The sequence below is a fragment of the Rhinoderma darwinii genome, chromosome 2 (genome assembly GCF_050947455.1).
Source record: "Rhinoderma darwinii isolate aRhiDar2 chromosome 2, aRhiDar2.hap1, whole genome shotgun sequence".
Classification (NCBI taxonomy): domain Eukaryota; kingdom Metazoa; phylum Chordata; class Amphibia; order Anura; family Rhinodermatidae; genus Rhinoderma; species Rhinoderma darwinii.
In genome coordinates, this window is record NC_134688.1 from 41,309,434 (window position 1) to 41,318,643 (window position 9,210).

The 9,210-nt window shown below is 44.6% G+C and overlaps 1 protein-coding gene across 1 annotated transcript in view; it reads right to left on the reverse strand.

Moving 5' to 3' along the window:
• Positions 1-1,771, reverse strand: part of LOC142740488 (sarcolipin) — a 28,965-nt gene extending 27,194 nt beyond the window's left edge. Inside the window, exon 1 of the mRNA XM_075849982.1 lies at positions 1,364-1,771. The gene's annotated coding sequence lies outside the window, so the exon portion shown is untranslated. The remainder of the gene's footprint in view (positions 1-1,363) is intronic.
• Between the last annotated feature and the right edge of the window lie 7,439 nt (positions 1,772-9,210).

Below are 9,210 nucleotides of genomic sequence, written 5' to 3' on the forward strand. Positions count from 1 at the left end.
TCCACAAATTAACTCATTGCAGATTATGGGTGCAAATATTAAATCCATCATATCAGCTGTAAGAATTTCTGGAACATAGAAAGATCATGGGGCAGATTTACTAAACTGTGTAAGATTTAGACAGCATAAATTCAGACCCGGCAGTCTAAGGATGCGCCAAATTGATCAAAGGGGCGAACACTGTATGATAAATTTGGCGCATCTTGCTAGACACTTTTCTCTTCCTTATTCCAACTCTTGGTTGACTTCGTTTTTGTTTAAAGCACTATGGCGCATTTCGGTTCATTTTAAGCCGTGCCCCTTTGATTTTCTACACACTTTTTTGTAAACACTTTCTTAAATAAGTCTAAGGGTACGTGCACACGACCTATTTTCAGACGTAATTCATGTGTTTTATGCCTCGAATTATGCGTGAAAAGACGGCTCCAATACGTCTGCAAACATCTGCCCATTCTTGCAATGGGTCTTACGATGTTCTGTTCAGACGAGGAGTAATTTTACGCGTCGCTGTCAAAAGACGGCGCGCAAAATTACGCCCGTGTCAAAGAAGTGCAGGACACTTCTTGGGACGTTTTTAGAGCCGTTTTTCATTGACTCCAATGAAGAACAGCTGCAATTATGTCCGTAAAAGACGCAGCGAAAAACGCGAGTACATGCAAAAACGTCTGAAATTCAGGAGCTGTTTTCGCCTGAAAACAGCGCCGTCATTTCAGACGTATTTTGCGTTTGCGTGTGAACATACCCTTAAAAGAAATATGCCAAAATGCCCACATTCTAGACGCAGACACAGTAGTAAATCTGCCCCTTTGTGTTTTTATTACCAGCTATTGAAATTCGTTGGGGCACATGTATATGTCTACGGGAAGCCAATGGTGCCAAAACCAAAGATGCAAAATGGTGCATATTGGACTATACAATAAGCGTTATTAAATATGGATATGCTGTTCATGTGCACATCCTTTAGTTTTATTGATAAGGAACACGTCTCCACTCTCCTTTAAGCCCCCTCAATGGCTCCAATATATTTCTCACATGCAATACCAACATCCCATAATCTGGCAACACCAAAAATTTGCCCAAACAATATACATTTGTCCCAGTGTCTTAAAATACTTGAATCCTTTTTTCAATGCAGATTCCTACTCCAAGTTAACCTCTACTTTCAAAAGAAATGAAACCCATCCAGGACCACACTCTCCATGTACCAGTCTCATACATGTTCAAGAAAGTTTCTCCCTTTTGCTAAATTTGCGAATCCTATCAACAATTTTTAAGCAGTCATATGAACCAAATCACATCAAAAGTTTACTGCAAATCTCGAAAACCTATAAACAGCAAAGGAGAAATAAGACTTGAGTGTTACCTGCAGCCCAGAGAGTATTGGAGAGCTGATATATGCTTATTGTTCCTCCCAAAGATTCTGCTCTCCGTTCCTCTGGAATTCTAATCCTTGTGTTAGGACTGAAATAGTAGGAGGGAGGAGTTCTGTACATTTAATTAGAAGTGACGTCACAGATTATGAATTATGAGAATATGATGAGAAGACTGTGTAGAAATACCCTGCTGTGCTCGAAACCATTTACAACTTGTCTCCTCATTCTGTGGACCTGGACTTCACTTTTCAACTATGCAGCTGTCATTCCTAAACTCCTTGCCATATATCATCAGGCCAGTTCTTATGGTATTGTTAATAAAGTTGTATCATCACCTTTTCACAGCAATGCAGAATCCTTTAAGTCATTTTCCTACGACAATCTTTTTTTTACTTTCATGACCTGCCAATCAGAAAGGTGATAAAAGTAATTTAGGTGGGGGTCAGACCTCTCAAATCCCCACTGTTGGCAAGAAGGTCAGAATTCATGTGCCGTTCCTCTCCATAAGATGAATGGGAGCATTCAGGGCCGACATGATGGGTAGGCGAGTCACTAGGGTCTACATTTATTTAGGAGTCCAGTCTGGGCTCTTAATACATTTTGGGATGTGGTCTGAGGTCTGAGTTATTATTGGAGTCCGGTCTGGGGTCTTGATTAATTTGGGGGTCTGGTCTGGGGCCTGAGATAAATGGGACTTTTGTTTTACCTACCTCAACCTTTTATTGTACCATTCGGTAAGCCTTTTGGGGTCTTAATACCTATTGAACATTATTAAAATGCCCGTCCCACCTAAGATTTTTGACTGATGATCAGTATCAGACTGGGGTACTTTGGGCTTTCCAGAGGAAATATCTATGGTATATTTGAGGCTGTCCACTGCTAACATTGACCTAAAAGGCCCAGTCATTGCTTAACCTCACGTTTATATCAGAGCCTGGGTCCACCATATCCTCTGGTTCTCTGGCGGGCCAATCCAAACTGGCTTCATTTATCTCCGTCAAAATTAATTAGTAGGGCTGGGCATCTATGGGAATTTGATTTATTTTAGAAAGACAGGTAAAAGACAAAATTATCCATTTCCTTTGGCTCCCCAGGAAGTGCAAAAACAAGTCCACCCATTGTATTTATTGAATGACAAGTGATGCTATTAAAACAGATATCTCCACATTTTATATACAGGATAATGTGGCACATTATATTTCACCAGGGATTTGGTGTACCTTGTGTCGTGATATGACAGACTTACTACATATTGCCATCTCATGTTCTCCTTAAATTGAATTTCCACGAAAAATTTGAATACGACTATATACTAGTAAACCAGTGCTTCCAATCAATGAGAAAAAAAAATGTGGCATGCTCCATTTTCCATCCCAATTTTTTTTGCCAAGGCTTAAAAAATGTGTGGTTTTGGGGGCGTGGCTTCACACCGAGTATGATTTGCCACTTATATCTGGTATATCATTGCTGTCAAAACGAGTGTTCGCTCAGTCACTTTACACATGATGTAAGGGATAAATGGTTATATACAGCCCTGACATCCTGTCTTTAAAGGGGTATTCACATCTTAGACCTTTATGGTATATCCTCAGGACAGTGGCGTAGTTATAGGGGTCGCAGCGATCTCAGTTGCGACCAGGCCCACAAGCCTGGGGGGCCCGCCGGGCCCCCGTTGCCACGCAGCGCGCTAATACAAAGTTTGTATGTGTCGTGATGCCAGCACTTCCTGGTTACGGGCATGGTTTGTTTAGACGTCACAGTCACATGGTACACTCAGTGTACCATGTGACCGTGATGTCACGAGAGGGGGCATTCCAGCCACTGTGGTAGAGTCGCTGTGGAAGAGCATGGACGACTGCAGGTGTGCTGCAGAACGGGCCCGTAATGTTTGTGTGTTGTATTGAATTGTATTGTATTGTCTGTTGTATTGTACTGTGTGTGTTTGCGGTGGAGAGAGGAGAGGGGGGCTTTAAATTACAGGCCCCCCTCTCTTCCACAAACACAAACTGCACGACACAATACATTACAAACTGTGGGTCGTATTCCCCCTGGGGGGTCGTGTGAAGACCCCCAGTGGGTCGCGAACCACTCACGAGGTCCTGCTTCCAACTGTATTTGCGTCCTCAGGACGCAGATCCAGTTGAATTTAATCCTGGAGCAAGGAGCTGATGGCTCCTTCCTCCAGCATTCACTGCCTTGAGCTATTAGCGGCTCGGCGCAGACAGGCGCGATTTAGTGACGTAATCGCGCCTGTCTGCGCCGAGTCACTCATACCACAGGGCAAAGGAGGAGAAGGATCTCCTCCTCCACCCCTCGTGGGAACAGGGATAGGTAAGTAACTTTATTATTTTTTTATTATGCACATATGGAGGAATTATACTGTATAAGGAGGGGGGCTGATATGGTGGCAGCTATGAGGGGCATTACTGTATGGGAGGCTGATATGGTGGTAGCTATAAGGGGCATTATACTGTCTGGGGGGCTGATATGGTGGCAGCTATGAGGGACATTATACCGTATGGGGGCATTATACTGTCAGGGGGGGGCTGATATGGTGGCAGCTATGGGGGGCATTACACTGTAGGGAAACAACTATGGGAGCTTTATACTGTGTGGGGGCAGCTAAAGGTGGCATTATACTGTATGGGGGCATTATACTTATACTATGTGGGGCAGCTAAGGAGGGCATTATACTGTGTGGGGGCAGGTATGGGGGGCATTATACTGTATGAGGGCATTTATGGGAGGCATTATACTGTATGGGGCATCTATGAGGCATTATACTGTATGGGGCCGCTATGGGGGCATTATACTTTATGGGGGGCATTATACTGTGTCAGGGCAGCTATGAGGGGCATTATACTGTATGGGGCTGCTATGGGGCATTATACTGTATGGGGGAATTTATGAGGGGCATTATACCGTATGGGGCCTGCTATGGGGGGCATTATACTGTGTGTGGGGGGGTAGCTATGGGAGCATTATACTGTGTGGGGGGGCAGCTATGGGGAGCATTATACTGTATATGGGCAGTTACAGGGAGCATTATACTGTATGGGGGCAGCTACGGGGAGCATTATACTGTATGGGGCAGCTATGGGGGCATTATACTGTGTGGGGGCGGCTATGGGGGGAAGTATACTGGGGGGGCTGTTGGGAAAGGTGGCTGGCCATAGGCGCGGCAGGGGTCTTGGGGTGTTGGGGAGGGGTAGGGGGGCCCAAACTGAATTCTTGTACCAGGGCCCATGAGCTATGCCCCTGCCTCAGGATATGCTATGAGCAGTGGCGTAACTACCGCTGCAGCAGCCATAGTGGCTGCTATGGGGCCTACGGCATGAGGAGGCCCGTGCCAGCAGCCGACATGGGCCACCCCATGTGTGGAGGCTCCTCTAGCACCCGCCATGGCTGCTACAGCGGTAGCGACACCACATTCAATAGTATCTGCGTCCTTCAGACGCAGATACTATTGAACACTATGACAGAGCAGGGAGGTACCTCCGTGCTCTGCCATAGGCTACAGGCTGCATTCGGTTTGCAGTCTATCAGGCGCAGGGTCAGGATACCTGCGCAGGCTGGTGTGATGACGTCACAGGATCACACCAGGTGATATCATTTTTTTTGTTTGGGGGGGCGATATATCGCACTATATAAAAGGGAAGGGGGGCGCTCTCTACAAGGGGGGCTGTATAGCGCTGTATGGGTGGCTGTATAAAACTGTACTGGGTGATGGCTGTATAGCACTGTATCGGGAGGCTGCATAGCCCTGTCTACAGGGGGGGGGGCTGTATAGCACCGTCTACATGGGGGGGCTGTATAGCAGTGTTTATAGGGGGGGCTGTATAGCACTGTCTACAGGGGGGTTGTATAGCACTCTACAGGGGAGCTGTATAGCACTGTACAGGGGGCTGTATAGCACTGTCTATAGGGGGTCTGTATAACACTGTCTACAGGGGGGCTGTATAGCACTGTACAGGGAGGCTGTATAGCACTGTCTACAGGGGGGTCTGTATAGCACTGTCTACAGGGGGGTCTGTATAGCACTGTCTACAGGGGGCTGTATAGCACTGTCTACAGGGGGGCTGTATAGCACTGTCTACATGGGGGCTGTAGAGCACTGTCTAAAGGGGGGGCTGTATAGTACTGTCTACAAAGGGGACTGTATGGCACAATCTACGGGGGGGGGGGGGGGGCTGTATAGCACTGTCTACATGGGCGCTGTATAGCACTGTCTACAGGGGGGCTGTATAGCACTGTCTACATGGGGGCTGTATAGCACTGTCTACAGGGGGCTGTATGGCACATCTACGGGGAGCTGTATGGCACTATCTACAGGGGGGCACTATCTACAAGGCCAGGCTGTGCGTGGCACCAAGGGGAGGGGGGCCCAGTGTTTCCTAGTTATGCCCCTGGCTATGAGTGTCTGATAGATGCAGGTCCCACCTCTGGGACCCGCACCTATCTCCCGGACAGGGATCCCCGATCCCACAGCCGCAGGCAATGGCAAGCAGATGGAGAATCAGTGCAGAGATGGCCAGGAATTCCACAAACAGCGTATCTCCCATTCACTTCTATGGGAGTTACAGAAACAGGGGAGCATAGAAAGCTCGGCTGATGATGGAATTCCTGTCACCTCTACACTGATTCTCCGCATGAATGCAGCAGCCGCCTCACCAGGTTGAATGCGGTTAGGGGATATTCCATAAATATATCCTGTGAATATTTCATAAATGTCTAAGATTGTAATACCCCTTTTATCTCGACCCCAGTGTTAGTCATGGCAACTAATATTGCCATAACTCTACGCCTCCGGTGGAAGTGGTACTCTTAGATGCTTCCTACACTATAAAGATACCTTTACGTCACCACAGTGTAAATTAATGTTAGTGATGACCTTCACCATTGTTTGTCCACCTACTGCACGGAGGCACTAGACCAGCTGATCGGTGTGGGGTCCGGGTGTTGGAACCCCACAGATCATGTACTGATGACCTATCTGGTGGATAGGTCATCAGTTGTAAGTACATGGAAAAGCACTTTAATTTACAACTAGGTAATTTGTTCATATGCTATGGTTATCCTAAGTTGTTGCATTTTTTAGGGTCGAATATTGAATATTTTTGAGTATATAAAATAATAGCTAAAATAATTAGCTTTTATACATCTGGCCATTGGCACCATTTTAAATACTCAACATAACATACAAACATCGTTTATGGTTATTTAGGGCAAATAGTGAAACATATTTCATATGGAAAAGGTCACCACTTACTCGTTACTGATTCCCTTCCGCCGCCAATGTCATGCCTGGAATCTGGTTTTATGTTTCGCACCAGCTGTTCATGTTCACCGAGGATTTTAGTTATGTTAATTAACAAAGGCAAACTCACAAAGACGCACAAAGTGTGGAGTTTACAAGGGAATGTCAAGTGTAATTTTGCTGAAGTGATAATTCTTCCCGTGTACTTATTTTTATCTAAGTGTCACAAACTAAGTGCTCTTCAGATGTCTTAAGAGAAAGCAGTGAACCCGTGCCAAGTTCGAAAGGACAACAAATAATTCCAAGGAAGGGCTCTGATGTTACATTATTTTTAGTGTCAACTTTTTGACGGTAGCTATTACTCCTATATAATGTGTTAAGCTGAATGATGACTATATACATAAAATGAACACACTGGGAAAATCTGATAGCTCAAAACTTGAGGGGGCGGTGCATGACACAAAAATTCAAAGAACACCAAAAAGACAATCCTCGTGTCATGCACCGCCCCCTTAGTCCCTGCACTAGGCATAATAAAGCGTATCAGCTTTGTCCGCAGTGTTCATTTGGATTTATGTAATCCAGCACCCAATTTACATATATACATCAACTAGAAATTTCTTGGTCAGAATGTGGAAATAAAAAAAATAAAAAAAATGTCAAAAAGTTACTGGTCATCAATTTTTTTAAAAATCCAATAATATAAAAATCAATTGTTCAAATCACATACACTTCGATGCTACTGTATTACGCTGTGGATTTTCCGCAATTAAATCCGTTGCGGAGAATCCACAGCTAATCCGCCAAGTGTGAACATACCCAATTTTAACATTTGGATACATAATTTGCAGTACTGTTGTGGGGTCCTGCAATGTTTCCGCTATGACCAAGGTCAATATTATAAGAACGTTTGCCTATGAATAGTCTGTAAGTCTGTAATAATACAATTTGTTATTATAGTGCTTTGCCTTAAAATATGTATAAACCAATGACTTAAGCAAGATAAAGTGTTTTGTATTATTTTCCGCCCAAAAATTTTCACCAAGGTCTAAAATAGGTGTGGTTTTGGGGGCGTGGCTTCACACCGACTATGATTCTGGTGGCGGGAACTATTTGTATGACCTGTGATGAAATTCTGGGGTTCTTGGAAATAACTTTCAACATCTTGCCTCGACGGCCGGCGAAAGATGTCTGTTGTTTGAAATATTCTCCACTTTTAGATGATCTTCTAGACACTGAAATGATTGAAGTCCAATTGTTCAGCGATCTTCTTAAATTCCTTTCCAGACACGTAGGCATCTATAACTTTTGTAAAGCTCTTTGGCTCTAGGTATGGTGATACCACACATTTAAACAACTAAGGGCAAACCAATCTAAATGCCTAAGGTTTAAATAAGGTTTCTCCAAGATCTCTCTAAGGTTTCTCAAAGATCATCTCGATGCCTGCTGGGCTCCTCAGTATGGAGCCATATAGCCTCCCGAAAACTCCATATATATGGAAAAATTCTCCCCTAGGAAAATACTTCTGTACATATGGAGTCCGATAAAGCATGCCATGATTTTTTGTGTCGGATTCATACTTCCATATTAAACTAGTGGTACAATAGATGCCTTATGGACTGCTCTGACAGCCCTATTAAGGCTCCGTATCAAACTGAGCTCTAAGGCCCTGTTCACACTGAGTTATATGACACATTTTTTGATGCGGAAACCGCGTCGGAAAACGTGCCAAAAAACGACCAAAAATGCCTCCTATTTAAGTCAATGGGAGGCGGAGGCATTTTTTTCCTGCGAGCTGAAAAAACAGTTGCGGGTAAAAGAAGGGACATGCCCTATCTTCGGGCTTTTACATCTCTGACCTCCCACTGACATCAATGGGAGGCAGAGAAAGCGTATTTCGCAGCGTTTTTGCCCATGGCGCTCACTGGGCGTGAACGAAAAACGCTTATAAATCATGGCAAACGGCGTGGAGGCAGATCAAAATCTGCCTCAAAATTCCAAACGGAATTTTGAGGCAGAATTTTCTGCCTGCAAAAAACTCTGTGAACAGGGCCTTATACAGCCCTGTGTAAAAGCCTTAGAGCACAGGCAGACGTGGCGGAGTTTTTCCGCTGCAAATGTTGGTGCAGATTTGGGGCAATTACGCAACGAATCTGCACCAACATTTGCATATTTGTCAGGTAATTCAGACGTTGCAGAAAACACAGCGCACTTGCCACAGAATTCCGTTTTTGCATTGCAAAGGCTGAAATCCGCAGTGAAATTCCGCTGCTTTTCCGTAACAGACAGTGCATGCCGCGGAGGGAAAATTCCGCACCACAGCCTATAGTCCGCAGCAGAGTTTTCCGCAACATTTGAACTAACTTTCCTAAAAATTTATTGAAACCACTGTCAAAAACGTCCGCTGGAGAATTCCACAGCAATTCCGCCACGTCTGGCCTTGCCCTTACGGTGTGCATCTGTCCTTACTTTTTGTATAGAAAGAATGGCATATTTGTGAATGTTTAATAAAATATTGCAACGTCAATTTGTTTTTGTTCTTGGTTTAGTGACGTCACATTTATCTGTATATACTGTTTG